Consider the following 25,379-nt stretch of genomic DNA (forward strand, 5'->3'; position numbering starts at 1 on the left):
TCCCGGACCAAGGATCGAACCCATGTCCCCTGCACTGGCAGACAGATTCTTAACCACTGCGCCACCAGGGAAGCCCCCACTAACTGCATTCTTGTGAGTTCTTTTAACATGTTTCTCTGACCCCCATATTTCCCGAAAATTGAGTTGCCAATGAAACATACAAGAAGAGACCTATACAAATCTGGGATTCAGGGAAGATTCAGGGGAGAGGTCCAAGCTGGAGATAGAAATTGGGAATCATAGGGACTTCCCTGGCGGTACAGTGGTTAAGAATCTGCGCTTCCACTGCAGGGGGCACAGGGTTCGATCCCTGGTCAGGGAACTAAGATCCTGCATGCCACGTGGTGCGGCCAAAAAAATTAAAAAAGGAAGTGGGAGTCACAGACACTGAGAGAGAGCGTTTAAAGCATGATTCTGGAGATCAATAAGTGCAGACAGACAAGAAAAATGTTGTAAGGCCTGAGTCCCCACACTCCCATGTTTAGAGTTGGGGAGATGAGGAGGTACCAGGAAAGAAGATGAGGAGGACATCCAAGGAGATAAAAGAGAATGAATTTAGGACAATAACCCCAAATCCAAGAAAAGAAGGTATTTAAAGAAAAAAGGAGTGGTCAACTGTGTCAATGTATTACACAGCTTCAGTAAGATGAGGACTGAAAGTTTACTGTTGGGTTTGGCAAAGTGGATGCCAGTGGTGACCAGAGCTGGCTGGGTGGGGTAGTGACAGGTTGACTGGAGTGGGTTCAAGAGTGAATGGGGGGCTTCCCTGGTGGCGCAGTGGTTGAGAGTCCGCCTGCCGATGCAGGGGACACGGGTTCGTGCCCTGGTCTGGGAAGATCCCACATGCCGCAGAGCGGCTAGGCCCGTGAGCCATGGCTGCTGAGCCTGCGCGTCTGGAGCCTGTGCTCTGCAAGGGGAGAGGCCACAACAGTGAGAGGCCCGCCTACCGCAAAAAAAAAAAAAAAAAAGAGTGAATGGGATGAGAAAAGTACAGGCCAAGATCCCTGATGAACACAGATGCAAAAAATCCTCAATAAAATATTAGCAAACCAAATTCAAGAATACGCGAAAGGGATCATACACCATGATCTAGTAGGATTCATTTCAGGGATGCAAGGATGGTTTAACATCTGCAAATCAATCAACATGATATACCACATTATAACGAAGGATAAAAATCATCTCAGTAGATGCAGAAAAAGAATTTGACAAAATTCAACATCCATTTATGATAACTCTCAATAAAGCTCTTTGACATCAGTCTTAGCAATATCTTTTTGGATATGTCTCCTCAGGCAAGGACAACAAAAGCAAAAATACAAAAAAAAAAGGGGGGGTGTCTAAACTGAACTAAAAAGCTTTTGCACAGTACAGGAAACCACCAACAAAATGGAAAGGCAATCTACTGAATGGGAGAAGGTATTTACAAATGATGTATCCAGTAAGGGGTTGATACCCAAAATATACAAAGAACTCATACAACTGAACATCAAAAAAACAAACAACCAATTTAAAAAATGAGCTAAGACCTGAATAGACATTTTTGCAAAGAGGACATATGGAATACCAATAGGTACAGGAAAAGATGCTCAACATCACTAATCATCAGGGAAATGCAAATCAAAACCACAATGAGATATCACCTCACACTTGTCAGAATGGCCAGCATCAAAAAGACAAGAAATAACAAGTGTTGGCCAGGATATGGAGAAAAAAGAACACTTGTGCACTGTTGGTGGGAATGTAAATTGGTGCAGCTACTGTGGAAAAGAGTATGGAGGTTCCCCAAAAAATTAAAAATAGAGTTACCACATGGTCCAGCATTCAAATTCTGGGTATTTAAGCAAAGAAAAATAAAAACACTAATTAGAAAAGATATATATACCCCTACGTTCATTGCAGCATTATTTACAATAGCCAACATATAGGGACTTCACTGATGGCACAGTGGTTAAGAATCCACCTGCCAATGCAGAGGACATGGGTTCGATCCCTGGCCCAGGAAGATCCCACATGCCGCGGAGCAACTAAGCCCATGTGCCACAACTACTGAGCCTGTGCACCTAGAGCCCGTGCTCTGCAACAAGAGAAGCCACTGCAATAAGAAGCCCGTGCACTGCAGTGAAGAGTAGCCCACACTCTCTGCAACTAGAGGAAGTCCGTGAGCAGCAACAAAGACCCAACACAGCCATAAATAAATAGATAGATAGATAGATAGATTTTTTTAAAAATAGCCAACATATGGAAGCAACCTAAGTGTCCATCAACAGATGAATGGATAAAGAAAATGTGGTGTCTATATACATATATACACACATATACAGTGGAGTATTAGCCATACAAAGAATGAAATCTTGGGAGTTCCCTAGTGGCCTAGTGGTTAGGATTCGGCGCTTTCACTGCCATGGCCCAGGTTCAACCCCTGGTCTGGGAACTGAGATCCCACAAGCCGCGCAGCATGGCGATAAATTAAATTAAATTTAAAATAAAATAAAATAAAATAAAATAGGGCTTCCCTGGTGACACAGTGGTTAAGAATCTGCCTGCCAATGCAGGGGACACGGGTTTGAGCCCTGGTCCGGGAAGATCCCACATGCCGTGTAGCAACTAAGCCCGTGAGCCACAACTACTGAGCCTGTGCTCTAGAGCCTGCGAGCCACAACTACTGAGCCCGCATGCCACAACTACTGAAGCCTGCGCACCTAGAGCCCGGGATCCACAACAACAGAAGCCACTGCAATGAGAAGCCCGCGCACTGCAACGAAGAGTAGCCCCTACTCGCCGCAAGTAAGGAAAGCCCACGCGCAGCAATGAAGACCCAATGCAGCCAAAAATAAATAATAAAATAAAATAAATAAAATTATAAAAAATAAAATAAATTAAAATAAAATAAAATAATGAAATCTTGCCCTTTGTGACAATATGGATGGATCTAGATGGCGTTATGCTAAGTGAAATAAGTCAGACAGAGAAATACAAATGCCATATGATTTCACTCATATGTGGAATAACAAGCAAAACAAATGAACGTACAAAACAAAACAGAAAAAGACTCACAGATACAGAGAACAAACTGGTGGTTGCCAGAGGCAACGGGCAAAATAGGCAAAGGGGATTAAGAAGTATAAACTTCCAGTTATAAAATAAATAAGTCACAGGGATGTAATGTACAGCACAGGGAATACAGTCAATAATAATGTAATAACTTTGCATGGTGACAGATAGTTACTAGACTTACAGTGGTGATCACTATGCGTACACCTGAAGTTAATATAATACTGCATATCAATTATAATTCAGTTTTTAAAAAGAGCAAATGGGATGAGAGGAATTAGGAAATAAAGACAAGTCTTTCAAGAAGTTTTGCTGCAGAGAGTTCCCTGGTGGTCTAGTGGTTAGTATGCAGCACTGTCACTGCCGTGGCCTGGGTTCGATTCCTGGTCGGGGAACCGAGATCCTCAAGAAAGTTTTACTGCAAAGAGGAACAGAGAAAAGTGTGATAACTGGAGGCGTATATGATCTTGAAGAAATTTGCTGTTGTTTTCGAGAGGGGTCCCATGAGAGCAGAGTCTCCTCATGCAGTTCTAATACCACAGACAAATCACTCACAGACATAGAAAACAAACTTATGGTAAGCAAAGGGGAAATGGGGGGCAGGGAGAAATTAGGAGTTTGGGACTAACATATACACATATGTATATACTATACACAAAACAGATAACCAACAAGGTCCTACTGTACAGCACAGGGGACCATATTTAATACCATAAATACCATATTTAATCTATAATGGAAAAGAATCTAATATACATGTATGTGTGTGTATATATATACACACACGTATACGAATCACGTTACTGTATACCTGAAACTAACACAATAATGCAAATTAACTATATTTAATTTTTGAAAAACTGTAAATTTACTAAAAAACAATGAACTGTACTCTTAAAAACAGGTGATTTTTTTTTTTTTTTTTTTGCAGTATGCGGGCCTCTCACTGCTGTGGCCTCTCCCGTTGCGGAGCACAGGCTCCGGACGTGCAGGCTCAGCAGCCATGGCTCACGGGCCCAGCCACTCCGTAGCATGTGGGATCTTCCCGGACCGGGGCACGAACCTGTGTCCCCTACATCGGCAGGCGGACTCTCAACCACTGTGCCACCAGGGAAGCCCAAAACAGGTGAATTTTATGGTATGTAAATTATACCTAAATAAAACTATTTTTAAAAATACCACAGCTAAACCATATATCTATTTGTGTACTATACATATATATGCACTTATACATGAAAAGAGTAAGATTTTTTTTTGTTTCCCCCCACTGGGAACAAGTTTTCGCTCCCTTGCAGATAATATTGCCTCCGTTGGGAATGCATGTGCTACAGTAACCAAAATGTTCCAAGAGAAGAATCCAGCTACCTGACTCCTCCTACTTCCATTAATGTAAAATGAGTTCTTTGCTAGCCAAGGAAAGTGTATTCAGGTATAGCCACCAGATGTATTCCAGGGAAAGCAGAGCTTATAGCTACATGTGTACTTCTACACAAAATCCTCCCATGGTGGGGATACTACATAATTCCATATTCTGACAGTCATACATAAAGGCATCAAACCTCAGTTTTCCCCAAACAAAGACAGGAGTTCCAGGGTCATTCACTCTCCAAACAGTTGGGTGCAGTGAACTAAGCACCCACCATCTGGAGTCAGAAAGACCTGGTTTGAATCCCACTTCTGCCACTTCCTGGTTGTGATCTCACATCACCATAACTTCTTTTAGCCTCATCTGTGAAATGGGATAAGGGTAGTTCCAGATATAGTGGGCTCATGCTTTTGCCTGTTTTCTCTCTCCTTGGAGAGCTACCTTTTCTGCAATGTAATTTGAGAGGGGATGACTCCATCCCCTGGTACCAGAAGTAGACAGATGACCCAGGTGTGGCCAGTGTGTTCTATCTCCTTGTCCATACTGACTGGACCAGGAATGGCCATACGACTTAAGGTAGGCCAATGCGAGACCTCCTCCAGCACTCGGTTACCACTATGAAGAAAAAGATTCATGTTCTTTTTTTTCTCCCTGGAATCAGTAACTATAAAAATAATACTGAACTGTGGGTGGCATCTTTGTCATCATGTAGAGAAAGCCTTCCTGAGAACAAAGTCTACACAGAAAAAAGCATGGCCAAGAGATGGAGAAAGACTAAGTTCTGCTATCATTTGTGCTCCTGGTTCCAGCCATACCTGAAGCTAGACCCATACCTCCATTTCTCAGATACATGAACCAATAAATGCTTCTCCTTTCTGCTGTTGTTCAAGTCAGTTTCGGTCAAGTTTCCATCATCTACAACTAGAAAGGCCGCGATTAACACGCTATTTCATTGTGGTACATTAAAAATGTTTATACAAGTTCTACAAAGTGTCTTTCTCTGAGTAAACACTCAATAAATGGTACTGATCATTACCCTGTTATGCACCAGGTGCTTTGCCAGGCATCGAGGATATAAAGGTAAGTGACAGGTATCGTGTAGAATTAGCAGTTTGTGTATTAGGATGGGACAAAGCAGGGAGAACTCAACTTGGGAAAGAAGGGGCAGAGTTATCCTGAGAAGGAGTTTGCCAGGCCTGAACGGGAGGGAAGGGAACTCTAAACAGAGGTAGCGGAAGTATAAAAGCCTGAAGGTGTGTTGAAAGAGATGATCAGGGTACAGCTGAGCAAGCAACCTCAAATGTCTACTGGGACCAAGCAGGTAACAAAATGAGTGAAACCCGTGAGGTATAAGGCAATGAACAGCTATGACTCTTGGGCTCAGTTGTGAGCAATCTGGACGGGGTGGAGGGCTGCATCGAGGTGAACACAGGGCCTGCAGTGGCATAAAACAGGACCCACTCTCACCTTCTCTCTTTATGAAGAAATGGGTTTTAATTATTCACACGGCCATAGAGACAGAAACCACATTTCCCCAGCCTTAGCTGCAGCCAGATGTGGCTAAACCAACAGGACAGGCCAACAGAGAAGAAATGACACATGCAACTTCCAGGTTGGGTCTTGAAGGGGTGTAGCCTCCACTTTGCCCTACTACTGGCGCCTGGTGCAGACATGACGGTGGGAAACAAAGTAGGATCTGGGACCATAGAGGAACCCACTGTTCAGGGCAGAGAGAAAACAAGACAGAAGCAGCTGGATCCCTGGCACCTTGGAGCCATCCTATCTGCTCTGGGAAACCAGCCTTTTGGCTGCTGAATGCAAGAAAAACACATTCCTGCCTGGTTTAAGCTCCGTATCTTGGTCTTTGTCACAATAGTCAAACATGCATTTAACCAGTACTCTTACAGGTAGAGGCCAGCCACCTTTTGGTTCCAGAGAATGACTGCCATGAGGGACTGTAGGCCCCAGGTTGTGCCTTGATCCAATTTTCCAAGAGAACAGGGAAATCTAGATTTTCTTTTCCTTTTTTCTTTCTTTCTTTCTTTCTTTTTTTGGCCATGCTGCTGTGTGGCATGCGGGATCTTAGTGCCCCGACCAGGGATCAAACCCGTGCCCCCTGCAGTGGAAGCGCAGAGTCCTAACCACTGGATCACCAGGGAAGTCCTGGGAAATCTAAATTTTCTTAAAATATCTAATTTTTACATATTGGCAATGAATTCTGATTTTCAACACTATACAGGCCAGGCTCATTTCTGTTCCATGGGCTTCTCTGAAACAAAGACTTGTCATTAGAACAAATAACAATTTAGGGTGACAACAGTGACAAGACATTCAGAGTCCTGAATGTTTGGGCCACACAAGAGAGTTCGTACAAGCTCTTATCACTCAGTACAGGCCTCAGGGCAACTCCGCCTCCAGAGCACCAGCTGTCCAAGCCCGAGAGCAGCAGCAGCAGCCATGGGGTCTGACCTGCCTGCAGCCCACCATGCAGGGCCTCCCTGGATACCAGCGGCCTCTGCCAGGGTGAACGCTTCCTTTTCTTTCTCTCCCTTCCCGCTTCTTTTCAAGATTAAAGAATTTCTCATGAGACAGGGATGGACAGCAGTGTCTGGAGGTGTCACCCATTTGTGCAAAAAAAATAGGTGGTGAGAAAGGCATCCCTCAGTTTCCTATGGAAGGGCGGGGAGCCTCACTGAACAGGTTCACCCAGACAGACAGCTCCCTGGAGAAGGAGTGGGAGGTGGCAGAAGACCTAGAAGGTATGACATCCACTGCTCATCCACCAACTGAGTGGCATCGGCGCCGGGCAGGGCCCCAAGGGATCCTTCTAAAAAGTAATCTCCTGGTGACGCAACTTCAGTTGAGCCCTCCTTCTGCCCAGGAACGCAGGGGAATCACCCACACAAAGGTCCACGGTTAACCAGAGGCAACTCCTCTCACTGCTCAGAGGTGATGACGCCCATCAAGGTGCTCAGACAGGTGCAGACCACGTGACATCCTCGCGAGCCGATGTAACGACAGGAGAAATACCAGGGCATTACTGTTGCTCAAGGAGCACAATGAACAAAACAAAACCAATCACGTTATAGAAGAAGTAGTTCCTATTTATAGTGCCATCTGCCCTCTAGGGAGCTGGTTCCTAGCCTGCTGCAGAACCCTTGTTCTGTGGCGCCCTCACCGGATTAAGATGCATAACAGAGGCAGATGGATTTGGAGGTGAGGAGGGCGAGTAAGCCAGGAGGGAAGGGTGACACAAGAACACTAGAATGGAGGCAGAGGTCAGCTTGCACTGGCCAAGCTCCAGCCCCCATCACTGGTCAGTGCCCAAAACTAACCCAGCACTTGGGCTGGTGGGCTTCTTATGGACACGGGAGACGGGCAACAACAAAGGGCAGGGGAGATGGGGGAGGAGGCAGGAGACCAAGAGAACACTGGCAGGAGACCTTTAGGCTCCACCTACAGGGATACTGAGGTTCTGAGCCATTTCACCAATACCCTTGGCAATGGTAGAGGGGGAAAATCTGCCTTTCAATTTAGAGCCATATGCAGTCTCTCCTTTGGGTTGGGTCTGGGTCTGTGAAGATTGTGATAGGCATAGTAGATAGGAAAAAGGTGAAGAATTTCTAGAAACGTAAGAGAATTGAAATTAAAATTTGAGTATATAAATTAAAGAAAGAATTATTAAAATGGAAGATATAGCAATAACATTGATACATATGTATATCAGAACACAGAGTTGGAAATTATCAATTTAAAAGACACGGCAGGGAATTCCCTGGTGGTCCTGGGTTAGGACTCGGCACTCTCACTGCCATGGGCCTGAGTTCAATCCCTGGTCAGGGAACTAAAATCCCACAAGCCTCGCAGTGTGGCCAGAAAAAATAAATAAATAAATAAAAGACATGGCAGATAGAGTCTGAGGATCTAACACATATTTAGTTAGAGTTTCAGAAGGAGATGAAATAAAATGACAAAGGTAATACTTTCAACATTTCAATAGATAATGGCTGAGGGTTTTCCAATATTGTTGAAAGATCAATCACTGGATTCAAGAATCCCAATTAAACCCAAGGATATATAAAAAGAAATCCTCAGCTTGACCTATTATAATGAGATTGCTGTACATACAAAGACAATTTTAAAAGCAAAAACAGTTCATTTAAAAAGGAATGATGGGGACTTCCCTGGTGGCGCAGAGGTTAAGAATCCGCCTGCCAATGCAGGGAACATGGGTTTGAGCCCTGGTCCGGGAAGATCCCACATGCCACGGAGCAACTAAGTGCGTGCACCACAGCTACTGAGCCTGCGCTCTAGAGCTCACGAGCCACAACTACTGAGCCCACGTGCCACAACTACTGAAGCCCGCATGCCTAGATCCTGTGCTCCGCAACAAAAGAAGCCACCGCAATGAGAAGCTTGCACACCACAACAAAGAGTAGTCCCTGCCCGCCGCAACTAGAGAAAAGCCCGCACGCAGCAACGAAGACCCAATGCAGCCAAAAATAAATAAATAAATAAATACATTTTTTAAAAAAAGGAATGATGAATTACGCTTTGACTGCCAACTCTGACAGCAACCATGGAAACCAATAAGACAAAATAACAATACCTTCAATGAACTGAGACAAAAATGACCGTCAGTTTGGAATTTGGCCTAATAATCTTTCAAGAATGAGGAAGAAAAAGATTTTCAGAAAAACAAAAACAGATGGGAGGTCTGAGATGGAAGAAGGAACAGTGAGCAAAGATGTCAGGCAACCATGTGGGCTGTGGATAAAACTAAATTGTTGACTGTATACAAGTGTCATGCCTATCTTGTAGGTAGAGAAGAGGACAGAACTAAATGGCTAGACCATATTTTAAACTGTGAGGGACGTCATCTGAGCTAGAGTTCCAAGGTCTCTGTTTCTGTGTAAGAGCAAGGGAAAACTACGGATTCATTTTAACCTGGATGACAGACTAAGCCTGCTTGTTACAATAGGTAGAGAATCTACCTAACTAACGGACAGAGCATAACTTCCAAACAAATAGGAGAAAGGAAAAAAAAAAGAGAAACACAAAAAAGAGAATTTAATCCATCTAAAACATGGCAGTCCAGGCAGCCATCAACACAGAAGAGGCAGGTGACAGTACATTGATATAATGGACTACAACTTGGAAAGCGAGTGAATACACATGTAGCAACGTGGAAGATGCCGAGTGATGAATGAAAGTAGCAAGTCGTAGAAGAAAATATCACGTGATACCATATTCTGTTAACGGTCAAAATAAGTCAAGGCTAAAGAATGGCCGGACCATGAACTTTACAGAATACAAAGCCAGGACAGTGGGTTACCTCTGGGGAAGTGGGCAGGGCACACCAGGGGCCTCTAAGATAAGGTCATGTTCTATTTCTTAAACTGAGTGGGTAGCATATGATTACTTGTTTTATTATTCTTTAAATTATATATGGGTTTAGTGATGTATGTTATTTCACACAAAAGTTTGAAGGAATCTTAGTTCTGGGGGCATCATAAAGTCTGCAGAGGACACACCTCCCCACTTCTTAATTATATGTCAGCCATGAAAAGACTGTTGCTCCACCTTTTTTAAGTGCCTCAGGAGCTGGGAAATGTGAGGGCCAACTCCCACCCGAGCTTCGTTCCACAGCTGGCAGCTAAGCCAGCCTGATCTTAACGAGTGGCCTAGTTAACCTGATCGCTGGTCTTGCACCTGTCACTAAATCAACCTAATCACATAAAGGGAAGTTAAAAAAATCCAACATTCGCCTCCCAGGGCAGTGTGAACATCAGCTCATGATTTGAAATGTGAATGAAAAGGAAAACCGCTCAAGATTCATGTCACAGTTAAAGGAACCTTAGCCATGACTTCCAAACTATAAGCTAGGAGAATATTAAATACAGCTATTTTAGATCTCCTCAAACATCCATCTCTAAAGAAACTTCTGGGCCTGTGAAATCCGGAGAAAGGCAGGGCCTCAAAGCACACAGACTTTGTTCCCCCGAAAGTAAACCTAAAGCTGAAGGAAGACTGGCTGACAAATCTTCCATACTTTCTCCCCTTGACGGCCGCACACGGTGTCGGGCAACACAGTGGCTTTGTGCCTCCAAGAATCTTATTCAAGAATGTTCCTTCAGGGGCTACCCTGGTGGCGCAGTGGTTGAGAGTCCGCCTGCCGATGCAGGGGACACGGGTTCGTGCCCCGGTCCGGGAGGATCCCACATGCCGCGGAGCGGCTGGGCCCGTGAGCCATGGCCGCTGAGCCTGCGCGTCCGGAGCCTGTGCTCCGCAACGGGAGAGGCCACAACAGTGAGAGGCCCATGTACTGCAAAAAAAAAAAAAAAAAAGAATGTTCCTTCAAGTCTGTTCAAAGTTTAGTGCTTCAGATAAAGTGTTTCTTCTTCTAAAGTGATCTTTGATGCCTGCCAATCAATGACTGATGTAGATTTCTTGTTGCATCCTTTAAAAACTTCAATTCAAAGATTTTTGTCCTGCCTCAAGTCCTTTCTGGAAACAAGGCAGGTTATAAATCAATGATAAACATGTCTTTCTCCTCTGAATTATTTTTCCCCCAGAAAGTGGCACTTCTGATAATTAGATTTGGGATAGATGAAGGAAAGGGGGAGGCAAGATAAGAAGCAAGGTCAATGCCTTGCATGTTTTCCAAAACACTGCATTAAACTCAGACCCTTGGAAAACGGACCCACCCCGTGGCTTTTTAGACCTTCTCTGAGTAAAGTCTACACAGGAACACAAATAGATGAAATCTTTCCACTGCATCTACAAACCTGGCATCACTCATAACTGTGGCTAGATCACTCTACTAATTTTTCACAGTCTAAATGAACTAATCGTATTGAAAAGTTAAAATAAGCAGGTCTTTGTGTTTCTCAATGTAACTTTTAAGCTTTCTTTAGTTAAAATTCTAATCCTAACCCTAACCCCACTACACACCACACAGAGGCTAAATTCTATATTCATGCTCATTGCTGGGTGCATGAGAACTCACAAGAAACTAAGATTTGGCCACTCATTCCAAATGCAGCCCTGTTCGAGGCGGGTTAATCTACAGAGTCTGGACCTACTGAGGGAAGAAATGAACCTACATTTACCCAAGAAATAAACTAATATTTCCCTCTGAGACAGGGCTTACATATATTTTAGCTCACTTCATCTGCTAACCTGTGAAGTCATCATCACCCTTCTCATTATTATAAATGGAAGTTCAAGAAATCTTAGGTTGGTCATGCAAGGTCACAGAGCTAGAAATCAAACGCACATCTAGAGGGAATTCTCTGGCGGAACTGACAGGTTCAATCCCTGGTCGGGGAACAAAGATCCCGCAAGCCGCATGTCCAAAAAAAGAAAAAAAAGAAAAGAAAATGCACATCTAAATGGAAAAAGGGCAAGTCCTTAGAATGTTCTAGAAGTGTGACAAATCACAGGAGGTCTTCCACCTCCAACACAGTGACCTGGGTAGAATCCAATGAAGGTGGCCGTAGCAAGCACTGCACATGGAGCCACTCAGCTCCACTCCCCTCCCCTCACAGCGTTGCTCACTCTCACGAGACGCTGGAAAGCCAGACCGCCACAGCTCAGGTCCAACACATGATGGAGCTCTGGCAGACACACCCATGCAGGATTTAGAAGCCAAAGACAACATCGTGAGGCCAGAAGACAGGCTTCAGCAGCTTCTGCATTCCCACTGGCAGACTCAGCCAAGGCAGCGTTTGTTTTTTTGTGGCAGCGGTAACTGAAATCCCAGTGTCCCATCCCTAGCTTCAGAGTGTTGACAGATAAGTCAGGGGGCATGTGGGGCCGTGTGTCACAATGGAGGTCCAAGATCCAGCAGCAATGAGGAGATCCTGCTTCCTTGCCTTCCTAGGATAGGCCAGTTCTGTGGTGTTATACTGGGAAGTGTTGCTGGAAGCTCAGCCTAGAGCCTGCTCCCCCAGCTCTACCAAAAATTTTGGAAGCCATCTAGTGATTTATAATAATAAGTCTCCTGATGCTCCCACTAGCTAAAGTGGATGCTGTCGTCTGCAACTGAACCTTGACCGAGACAGTGGATATAGTACGTTCCCGTGGAAGGGAGATTCCACTGGGCTGGTTACCATGAATCTCATGGGTACGTATGGGAGAGGTAGAAGCAACCAATGGAACTGTTTCCCCTTGCACCCCACAAAAGTGTGGCTGACTCATTCACATATAATTTGAGAACTGCTTCCTCAAATCATGGCTCAACTAGAAATGGGAATGAAAGAAGGGATTCCCCAAAACCTGGGGCTGGCTTCATATCAAGTGAGATAATAAACATGGAAATTCATTTACTTTTAAATGAAAATGAATGGTAAAATGCTCATCTAAGGAAAAGTACTACTACCTTCCTGGGAATAACTCTAGCCATAAATCTTAGCAAAAAAAGGAAACAAATTGTATTCTGCATGTGTTAAATTTCAGATATAAGTCCTTGAGATGAATAAAAGATCAAAGGCCAGCAAGGAATAAATGCCTCTTGAGTTTCTGCTCAAATTTGAAAATTTGAGGATTTTTTAAAAACTACCCTTCGATATCATCCTAAGCATATTTTTCTTTTCATGTCTTACATCCTATCATTGATCATTCCTTTAAATAAAAATAGAAAGGTGCTATACCACTATATTCTAAACGTTAGACAAAGGTTCTGGAACACAATAACTATTCAACACATATTTGATGACTGAATAAATAAGATACGCATTATTAATTTACACTGTAAAACTCACAGCATTATAGACTGGAAAAGACCTTGAAGAGCTTAAGAATCAATAAGAAGATGTAACAGAAGACAAGGGAACAGCTGATGAGTCTTCTTCTTAGGAACTATAAAGTAGTATAAATCCCTTTTCCAAACACTAATCTATGTATTACATAATAACCCAATCAAAAGCCAAGATAATTTTACAGAGGAGAGGGGACACAGCAGTGAATGACTTTTTAGAAAATTCTAAAATTTATGGCTGGGGTGGTTTATGTTATCATATGGTAAAATGTATCCTAGAATGAGATTTTAAAACTTGGGAACAAAGAGTGGAATAGACTAGAAAGTACAGAATTGAGCCCAAGTCGATACAAGAACCAAATAAATGAAATAAAGAGAGCAACCCAGATTACTGAATGAAAAATAGATATATAGATTATCATTATATCATGTTGGGACGACTGAGAAGATGTCTAAAAGCAAAGTTAGAGCCCAACTTTCTACCTTCAGCTAAAATAATTAAGATTAAACATTAAAAAGTACTATAAGAAAAACACAGGTTAAAAATTAATGTATAATTAATTATATTCAGTTTTGTTAGAGAAGTAGAATTTTCTAATGAACCAGACATAAGGAAAAAACATGACTGATTAAACTTAAAGATAAGCTTTACACTGTGTAAATAAAGTCAAGGCATGAAAAGCTAGAAAAAATGTCTGCAACACAGAAAGAAGGTCAATACTCTTTATATCCATAAAAAATGCCTTTACGTGAATAACAAAATAGCAGAACTTCTCTCTCAAGGCAGCTGACTAGACCTGTATGTTTCTCTCTCCATCCTTCCCAAATTCCACTGAAATGACCAATAACAAAAAACACCACACACATGCAAATAATTTTAAAATACACAGTAGTGCTGAGAAGCTGCAAAGAGCAACAGCAACTATCTATAGCCATGAGGGATTCCTGGGAGGCATGTGGGAACAAACTAAGGATAAGCAATGGGGTTTCCAGTCTTCAGCCCTGGAGAGGAAAACAGAGGACCATCAAAAAGGGGAATTTCCAAGCAGACGCTCAGAAAAATTCAAAGATTAAAGGTAACAGCAGAAGCGGGAAAAGGAATGATCCAAGAGTAATCTGATAAGGACTAAATTTAAAGACTTAGAGAGCTGTCAATCATTCTCTCCACATCCCCTCTAGCAGTTACTTCTGGAAACAGTCTCCAAGATAAAGCTTCAAGACTTCCAGATGCTTCAACAAGCTATGTGCACATCTCATAGCAAAGCCTGAGCAGCCACACTGCCAATGCCCCTCCTACCCCATTAATAATTCCTTTCCTCTGAGAAAAAGACACTAGATGCAGGTCATGTGGTGAAAACCTGCATTTGCTGCTGGGGGCACAGGGATTCTCACTTAAGCTGAGCAAACAGTCTCCAACCATCTCATCTACAATTACAAATCGACAATCATGAATCACCAAATGATTGAGGAAAACAGCCGTATAGAAGCAACAGACTCAACAAGCAGAAGTGGTCTCTTTGTAAACTAAGAAAAGCTTAAATATGATTGACCTCTGAACAACACAGGGGTTAGGACCACCTCTGACCCTCTGCGGTTGAAAATCTGAGTATAACTTATAGTCAGCCAACCTCGGATCATGTGATACTGCAGTATTTGCTATTGAAAATAACCCACCTGTAAATGGAACCAGACAATTCAAACCTGTGTTGTTCAAGGGTCAACTGTATACCCAAGAGTCTTAAAGTGATTCAGTAAAAAAGCAATCAGACTACAAAGTAAAAGAATGACAAAATGTTGGGAATTAAAACTATCAAAGCCAAAATAAAAATTCAGGAGTTGGGCTGAAGAGCAGAACATACTCAACTGAAAACCACCTGAATTTGGGCTGGAAGTGTTATTGTCCTGGGACTCTGCAAAAGAACAAAGAAACGGAAAGTATAAAAGAAAAGTTAGGAGATATTGAAGACAGTTTAATCTCTTCTGGAACGTCTTTTGAATGAAGATTATTTTTTGAAAGAGAAAACAGAAAAAAAACAGATGCAGGAAATACAAGGAATTTCCCTGCACTGAAGACAGATTTGAATATTAGTTATAAAGGGCCCAACGAGTACTGGGAAAGATGAATTTTAAAATGCCCTTCTGGATTCATAGTGGTAAAGCATATGATCTCTAAAGAAGGGGAGAAAATTCCAAAAGCTTTCAGGGAGATTTTTTTTTTTTAATTTGGTTACTTAAAGGGAAATTAAAAAAAAAAAAAAAGGAAGTGAGAACCTAATTCCCCCAGAAGAGTGGGTTTGAAGCCTAGTAAAACAAGTCTTTGACTTAAATACTATAAAGCTCACAGTTTACTGCAACTGATGCAAAGGACATGTTCTCAGCAGGGAACATCTGGCTACAGCTGTCCTGAGAAAGGGGTTTCAAGGTCTTCCTGATTTCTCCCAGGCTGGAATGAGGGCGTTCAGCCTGCCCAGGCACAGATCCCACCAGGACTCAGGAAACTCCAGGTGGAGGCTTAACAATCTTTTACTCCCAACCACATCAACCTGATGCTCCAGTATAATTACCTCATATGGTTGCAAAACTGCCTTTCATGAGCCATTTCACCCTGATATAGTAACAACATTCCACCTACAATTTCTTGCTACACCATCAACACAAGCTTTCTGCATTCTCATAGGTAATTTAATGTGCAAGGCATCATTCATGTAATGTTGTACTGCAACTAAATCTGTGGGAATGGCAATCATGAAACCAAGGGGGGTTGGGGGGACTGAACCTTACAGGCCTGTCCAGGGACTACCAGACCATCAGGTCTCTTATTAACACCACCAGATGCTAGAAGACAATGAAGCAACATCTTCAAATAATTAATGAAAAGAAATTTTAAGACCTACAATTTTATACCAATCAAATTATTCAAGTATAAAGGTAAAAGAAAGATGTTATTAGATGTGCAAGGATTCAAAAAATTCAACACCTTCAAACCCTTGCTAAAAGAATTGCTCAAGGAGGTACTTCAAAAGTGAAAAATAAACCAAGAAAGCAAATAACACAAAAAACAGCATGAAAAAAATTAAACCTGTAGTTGTCAAAATAGTTGTTTGGCAATATGGGTGGAAAGCTTCAGACAACTGGCAAGTAATTATTCCTAAGAAATCATTTTTTTTTAAAGTAGCCCAGGGATTTTAAAATGGTGCATTCACTTTGGAAACCAGTCTGGCAGTTCCTCGTACAGTTAAATATAAAGTTATCACACAATCCAGCAATTCCACTCCTAGGAATACATCCAAGAGAAACGAAAATATATGTCTACACAAAAACTTGTACATAAATGTTCTTAACAGCATTACCAATAGCTAAAAGGTGAAAACAACCCAAATGTCCATGAACTCATGAATGGATAGATAAAATGTAGCCATACAATGAAATAATATTTAGCAATAAAAAGAAATGAAGTACTGATTCATGCTTCAACATGGATGAACCTTGAAAATATCAGGATAAGTCAAAGAAGAGAGTCACAAAAGATCACATATTGTGGGATTCCATTTATATGAGATGTCCAAAATAGGCAAATTTTATAGAGACAGAATGTAGAATTAGTGATAGCATAGGGAGAGCTGTGGGGAAATGGAGAATGACTGCTAATGGGCATGGGGTTTCTTTCTGGGACGATGAAAATATTCTAAAATTGATTATGGTGATGGTTGCACAATTCTGTGAATATTCCAAAAGCCACTGAGTTGTACACTTTAAGTGGGTAAACTGTATGGTATATGAATTATATCTCAATAAAGGTTATTAAAAAAACAAAAAATTGTCTAACACAAAGTGCATGGTGAGGAATAGGTTAAGTGTTATCTCCTGAATGGAATGTGGTTACACATCTTAATTCTCTGGGTAGTTAGAAAAATATGTATAAATAATTTGGGTAGATTTTTAAAAGTAACTCCAAACAAAATAGAAATGGAATTTATAATTTTCAATCACTAGAGGAAAAATAAGGAAAACCAAGAATTCTAAATAAGTTATCACAATAAATATGAATGTGTTAAAAATTTCCATATTGAAAGACAAATTCTCAGACTCAGTATAGAACTAAAATCTAGTTATATGATCAATACAGAAGGCATAACCAGATGACAAAAAGGAAGAAAATTAAAAGTAGGGTTTCCTTTGAGGAGATAAAAATGTTCCAGAACTAGATAGAAGTGATCACACAACACTGTGAATGTACTAAATGCCACTCAATTGTTCATTTTAAAAGTTAATTTTATAGACATACCTCATTGCATTGCACTTTGATTTAATGCACTTCAAAGATATTGTGTTTTTTACAAATTGAAGGCTTGGGGCAACCCTGCATCAAACAAGTCTTATTGGCACCATTTTTCTAATAGCATTTGCTCACTTTGTGTCTGTCACATTTGTTAATTCTCACAATATTTCAAACTTTTTCATTATGTTAAGTAGGGTTTTTTCTGTTTGTTTTTTTAAATTAATTAATTAATTTTTTTTTTTTTTTGGCTGCGTTGGGTCTTTGTTGCTGCACAAGGGCTTTTTTCTAGCTGTGGCGAGCGGGGGATACTCTTCATTGCAGTGCGCAGACTTATCATTGTGGTGGATTCTCTTGTTGCGGAGCATGGGCTGTAGGTACGCAGGCTTCAGTAGTTGCAGCATGTGGGCTCAGCAGTTGTGGCTCGCAGGCTCTAGAGCGCAGGCTCAGTAGTTGTGGCACACGGGCTTAGTTGCTCCATGGCATGTGGGATCTTCCCGGACCAGGGCTCGAACCCGTGTCCCCTGCATTGGCAGGCAGATTCTTAACCACTGCACCAACAGGGAAGTCCCAATCTTTTTCATTATTATTACATTTGTTATGGTCATCTGTGATCAGTGATCTCTGATGATACTATTTTAATTGTTTTGGGGCACCATGAACCCAGTCCATGTAAGATGGTGAACTTAATCGATTGCTGAAATGACAACAGAGGATTTAGAATATTACATAAACTTAGTTGATAAAGCAGTGGCGGGGTTTGTGAGGATTGACTCCAATTTTGAAAGAAGTTCTACTGTGGGTCAAATGCTGTCAAACAGCACTGCATGGTATAGAGAAATCATTCATAAAAGGAAGAGTCAATTGATGTGGCAAACTTCACTGCTGTCTTGTTTTAAGAAACTGCCGCAGCCTCCCCAACCTTCAGCAGCCACCGCCCTGATCAGTCTGCAGCACCAACATCCAGGCAAGACCCTCCACCAGCAAAAAGATTAGGACTCACTGAAGGCTCAGGTGATGGTTAACATTTTTTAGCAACAAGGTATTTTTAGTTAAGGTATGTACATTTGTTTTTTGAGATGTAATGCTATTATACACATAATAGCTTACAGTATAGTATAAACATAACTTTTATATGCACTTGGAAACCCAAGAATTCATGTGAGTAGCTTTATTTTGATATTTGCTTTATTGTGGTGGTCTGGAACCACAATATCTCTGAGGTATGTTATGTGAATCTCACTTCAATTAAAAAGGGACAAGAACATATCAGATAAATGCTAGCCAAAAAAAGCTGGGGTGAGTGGCAGTATTAAAATCAGACAAAATAGAACACAGCAAAGTGATCTACAAGGCTGGTCTTATATATGAACATAGACACAAAACCCTCAGATATGATACTAACAAATCAAATCCAAGAGCTAAAAAAAAATTTTAAATCCACTAGTTTATTAAAAGAATACCTTATAACTAAATAGAGATTATCCTAGGAGTACAAGAATGATTCAACATTAGATTTCCTAATACAATTCACTCCATTAGCAAATAGAAAAAAACAAAAACCTATATGATCACCTAATAAAAAGGCACCCCACCCCCCAACCAAATCCTATCTCCCCAATTCAACAACCATTCCTGATTAAAATAGTTACACAGTTAAACCTACCTTCCTTACTTCAATAAAGAATATCTACCAGAACCTACAGTAAAACCTGTATTATCATTAAAGCATTAGAAACACCGCAATTAAAGTTATGAGTCCGCCAAAGATACCCATCTCATCCCAATCATTCAATATTACACTGGCAGTCCTAACCTATGTAATAATGAAAAAAAAGTATAAATATAAAAAGGAAAAGAAAACCATCGTTGTTTCACAGATATTACTATAATTTACTTATAAAATAATAAAACTATTAGAACTAATTACTCAAATAAAATGGCTACACACAAGAGTAAAACAAGATAATCAACAGCTTTCTTACAAACCACAAATAGTCAGAAATTGCCAAATCCAATTCATTTTTTATAAATCCTATTTATCAAATATAGTAAGAAGTACATAAGACTCATCTGGATAAAACTTACAACTTCAAGAGCATCAAATGACCTTAAATAAATAGAGAGATACAATATTCCTAGGTGATAAATTCAATATTATAAGGACATCTCTTCAAATTAATTTATAAATTTAATGCAATCTCAATCAAAGTTGTAGTGGAATGTAAGGAACACTGATTTTAAAAATCACCTCTAGGGCTTCCCTGGTGGCGCGGTGGTTGGGAGTCCGCCTGCCGATGCAGGGGACACGGGTTCGTGCCCCGGTCCGGGAAGATCCCACGTGCCGCAGAGCGGCTGGGCCCATGAGCCATGGCCGCTGAGCCTGCGCGTCTGGAGCCTGTGCTCCGCAACGGGAGAGGCCACAACAGTGAGAGGTCCAATTAGCTTAAAAAAAAAAAAAAAAAAAATCACCTCTAACTGTTAGTGTAAGTATACAAGCACAGCAAGAAAGAGAAAAATTTGTATGATTTACCCTACTGAATATTAAAATGCATGATAAAGCTATAGTCAATTTGGAAATGACTCAGAAATAGAACAGGGTCAAGAAATAGTTACACATATGTGGGAATATAATATGATTAATGGTGAGACAACTAGCTATGCATTTGGGGGAAAAAAGTGAGATTACATTCGTATCCACACAGAAAGAACTTACAGCTTTAGATGGCAAATTTTTTAAAAATTATTTTTTTAATTTATGTATTTATTGTATAATTTGTATTTATCAATAAATAAATACACCCCGTGCGGCGTGCGGGATCTCAGTTCCCCAACCAGGGATTGAACCCAGGCCATGGCAGTGAAAGCACTGAATCCTAACCACTGGAGCACCAGAGAACTCCCACTGGTAAATATTTTTAGCATTTAAAGAAACTATATTTTCTTCAAATATCTGTGTAATCCTGGGGATAAGGAAGCCATGTTTAAGCAAACTAAACCCCGCAAGGCTAAATAAAGGTAACACTCTAGATTTCATGCAAATTAGAAACTTATTTTGATGAAAAATGTCATGAATGATACTAATAACAAATGACTAAAGAAAATTAATACCCATAATACACAGGAAACATAAATCAACAAAAAGCGATATGGAAAAATATCAAGATATTATTAAATGAAAAATAAATTGCAGAATACATAATACAATCATTCATGTGTATTTGTTTTATACTACGTGTGTATTTGCAAGTGTACAGAACAAGTGTACAGAAAAATGTGAATGGTAGGGACTTCCCTGGCAGTCCAGTGGTTAGGACTCTGTGCTTCCACTGCAGGGGGCCCGGATTCTATCCCTGGTCAGGGAACTAAGATCCTGCACGCCACAGGGCGCAGCCAAAAAAAAGAAAAAGAAAGAAATGTGGAGTGAAGGAGGTAGGTTAGAGGAGACCAAAGACATTCAGTTTTCACTCTATATATACATGATTTTAAATTTATTTGTACAATGAACACACTGCTTTAAGCTTCTGTAATTACATTAATGTATAAATATATTCTCATTATAAAAAATTTAAACCATACAAAAGATAAGGAGTTAAAAAGCAAACATCCCTATTCAAACACATCCCCAAAACCAATCTTATTTCCCTCCTGGGAGGTAATTTTCATTAACGTCTTTGCTCCCTTTAATATCTCTAAAACATTTTTTAAAGAAAGAAAGAGCCCCGGGATTTCCCTGGTGACCCAGTAGTTAGGACTCCACGCTTTCACTGCCAAGGGGCCGGGTTCAATCCCTGGTCAGGAAACTAAGATCCCAGAAGCCATGCAGCCGGCCAAAAAAAAAAAAAAAAAAAAAGAGCCCTATTTTTTTAAATGGGTGAAGGAAAAAAACAACAACAGGTAGTTACTAAAAGAAAAAATAAATGGCTAATAAGCATATTTAAAATGTTCAATTTTAATAATCACAGGAACACAAACAAAAACCATTTGCTTTCTGTGTGAAGTCAGATAAAGACAAATATATGATATCACTTATATGTGGAATCTAAAAAAATAGTACAAATGAACTTATTTACAATACAGAAATAGAGTCACAGATGTAGAAAACAAACTTATGGTTGGGGCAGGGTATAAATTGGGAGTTTGGGATTGACATATACACACTACTATATATAAAACGGATAACTAATAAGGACCTACTGTATAGCACAGCCAACTGTACTCAATACTCTCTAATGACCTACCTATATGGGAAAAGAATCTAAAAAAGAGTGGAGATATGTACAACTGAATCACTTTGTTGTACACCTGGAATTAACACAACATTGTAAATCAACTCTACTCCAATAAAAATTTTTTTAAAGTTTGCTTTTTGTCACATGTGCAGGGCTCCCCTGAATATTAGCTGATGGTCTGCCTGGTGGGTGTTTATGCCAAGTCAGTTTTTATTAATCTGAACATCTCCCACCCCAAGAAAATGGGCAAATATTAAAAGTTTGAGCATTTGCAAAAACAAACCCTGTCAAACACTGAAACACCACTAGAGGGAATGCAAATCAGTTTAAACCTTTCTGTACAACTTGGCAGTAATATCAAAAGCCTTAAAAACACATAGGCCAACCCCACCCCACCCCCTACACACACACAAACACACACAAAACTATTAGAACTAATAAATGAGGTCAGCAGAGTTGTAGGATACAAGGTCAAGGATACAGAACTCAGTTGGATTTCTATGATCTAGCAATGAACAATTTGAAAATGAAATTAAGAAAATAATTCCATCTTCAATAGCATCAAAAAGAATAAAATACTTAGGAATAAATTTAACAAAAGAAATGCAAGACATGTATGCAGAAGACTGTAAAACATTGGTAAAGAAATTAGAGAAGATCTAAATAAATGGAAAGACATCCCATGTTCATGAATTGGAAAACAATTTTTTTAAGGCGGCAATACTCCCCAAATTGATCTACAGGTTGAACACAATCCATATTAAAATCCCAGCTGCCAGGGCTTCCCTGGTGGCGCAGTGGTTAAGAATCTGCCTGCCAATGCAGGGGACACAGGTTTGAGCCCTGGTCCGGGAAGTTCCCACATGCCGCGGAGCAACTAAGCCCGTGCGCCACAGCTACTGAGCCTGCGCTCTAGAGCCCACGAGCCACAACTACTGAGTCTGCATGCCACAACTACTGAAGCCCTTGCGCCTAGAGTCCATGCTCCGCAAAAAGAGAAGCCACCGCAATAAGAAGCCTACGCACCTCAACAAAGAGTAGCCCCACTCACCACACTACAGAAAGCCTGCGCGCAGCAACAAAGACCCAATGCAGCCAAAAATAAATAAATAAATAAATAAAATTTATATATATAAAAAAGGACAATTTGTTAAAAAAAATCCCAGCCTCCCTTTTTGCAGAAATTGGCAACATGATACTAAAATTCAAGGGCTTGTATTTGGAAATACAAACCAAAACCACTATGAGATACCACTTCATACCTTGTAGGATGATTAGAATCAAAAAAAAAAAAATCTTGGTGAGGATGTGGAGAAATTGGAACACTCATATTGCTGTTGGGATTGTAAATCAGTGCAGCCATTTTGGAAGCAGTCTAGCAGTGCCTCGAAATATTAAACAAAGAGTTACCATATGATCCAGCCATCCCTTCCTAGGTAAATGCCCAAGAGAACTGAAAACTATGACCACAGAAAAACTTGTACATGAAGGTTCACAGTAGCATATTCATAACAGTCAAAATGTGGAAACAACCCAAATGTCCATCAACTGACGAATGAATAAACAAAATGTTATATATATATATATATATATATATAATACAATGAAATATTATTTGGCAACTAAAGGAATGAAGTACTGAGACATACTACAGCCTGGATGACCCTTGAAAACATTATGCTAAGTAAAAGAAGCCAGACAGAAAGGGCCACATATTATAGGATTCCATTTATAAAGAAATGACCAGGATAGACAAATCCATAGAGGTAGAAAGTAAATTAGTGGTTACCAAGGGCTGAGGCCAGGGGAGACCAAGGAGTGACTGCTAACAGGTAGAGGTTTCTTTTTGCAGTGACAGAAATGTTCTAAAATCAGTAGTGAAAGCTGTACAAATGTGAATATCCTAAAAATCCCTAAATTGTACACTTTTAAAAGATCAACTTTTCGTGAATGATATCTCAATAAAGCTGCTTTTTAAACACGGCTATGCCCAAACTCATAGAACTCTACACTAAAAAGGGTAAATTTTACTGTATACCTCTATAAATTTGACTTTAAAGAAGATTCATATACCCTGTTACTCAATCTTAAGTACTCATCTGTAGAAAACATTAAAGATCATACAGAAAGATGTAGCTTAAAGAAAGTTTGTTACAACACTGTTACAGAAAAGAAAGAAACCTAAACTGAGCAGCAGGAACCTGGATATTTATGGAATACTAGGTGGCCTTTAAGAATGCCAGAAAAGGGCTTCCCTGGTGGCGCAGTGGTTGAGAATCTACCTGCTAATGCAGGGGACACAGGTTCGAGCCCTGGTCTGGGAAGATCCCACATGCCGCAGAGCAACTAGGCCCGTGAGCCACAACTACTGAGCCTGCACGTCTGGAGCCTGTGCTCCGCAACAAGAGAGGCCGCGATAGTGAGAGGCCCGCGTACCGTGATGAAGGGTGGCCCCCACTTGCCACAACTAGAGAAAGCCCTCGCACAGAAACGAAGACCCAACACAGCCCTAAATAAATAAATTAATTAATTTTTTTAAAAAAGAAAAAGAATGTCAGAAGAGAGCTTCCCTGGTGGCGCAGTGGTTAAGAATCCGCCTGCCAATGCAGGGGACATGGGTTCGAGCCCTGGTCCAGGAAGATCCCACATGCCGCAGAGCAACTAAGTCCGTGCGCCACAACTACTGAGCCCGCATGCCACAACTACTGAAGCCCGCGCGCCTACAACCCATACTCCACAAAAGAAGCCCGCACACCACAACGAAGAGCAGCCCCCACTCACCACAACTAGAAGAAAGCCCGCGGCGCAGCAACGAAGACCCAATCAGCCAAAAATAAATAAATTAAAAAAAAAAAAAGAATGCCAGAAGAAATTAGTCACTGATGGGGAAAGGTAACTTATCAGGTCTCCCCAGAAACTGGCACATTTAGATTGGGTAATCTGAGCAGAGTTTAATAAAGGTCTTATTTAGAAAGCAGGGTGCAGAAGACCACAAGCCATAACGCAGTGCCTGGCAAGAGGAAGCAGCTGGGAGTGACCAGTCAGCAGAGCCAGGGAAAACAGCCGAGTGCAGAGGACTGCCAGACAGCCCGCCCAGCACGGAGGGACACAGCCAGGCTGCTGAGCCCCAGCAGGGAGGAATCCCAGGAACCTGCTCCCCTCCCACCTTACAGCCTCCTGCGGGTGCCAGGAGGACATCGGAATCCAGTGGGACATCAGAGGGGACCCTGGACACGATCCGTGCAAGTCAGCCTGCAGGGTGGAGAGCTGGGTGGAGAGTGCATCCAAGTGACAAATGGAAGATGTCCAGCACAGATGGTCACAGCAGTAAACAAGGAGTAGTTTACAAGTGACTACATTTTTTAAAAAATACAGATACGTAACATACAACCACTTAAGAAACTCTAGAATGGTTTACTCCAAGGGGTAAACAGTGGTTCACCCAGAGTTCCTCAACGGTGGTGCTGTTGGCAGCTGGCAAAGCAATTCTTCATGGTTGGGTACTGTCCCAGGCACTTTAGGACATTAGCCTCCCTGGCCCCCAGGGCACTAAACACCAATAGAAACCTCAGGCATTACAATAACCAAAAATTTTTGAAAAGCCTCCCCACTCCCTGACATGGGTTGGTACCATGCCTGATAGTAAACACCGTGGGGGTGAGAATTAAAGGGTTTTTTTTTTCTTACCTG

At 41.2% G+C, this 25,379-nt stretch overlaps 1 protein-coding gene across 1 annotated transcript in view; it reads right to left on the reverse strand.

Annotated features, from left to right (window-relative positions):
* CMTM8 (CKLF like MARVEL transmembrane domain containing 8) overlaps window positions 1–24,836 on the reverse strand; it is an 85,533-nt gene extending 60,697 nt beyond the window's left edge. Inside the window, exon 1 of the mRNA XM_081246984.1 lies at window positions 24,471–24,836. The gene's annotated coding sequence lies outside the window, so the exon portion shown is untranslated. The remainder of the gene's footprint in view (window positions 1–24,470) is intronic.
* Between the last annotated feature and the right edge of the window lie 543 nt (window positions 24,837–25,379).

The sequence above is a fragment of the Mesoplodon bidens genome, assembly GCF_964165515.1.
Source record: "Mesoplodon bidens genome assembly, chromosome: 10".
In the NCBI taxonomy this organism is placed as follows: Eukaryota; Metazoa; Chordata; class Mammalia; order Artiodactyla; family Ziphiidae; genus Mesoplodon; species Mesoplodon bidens.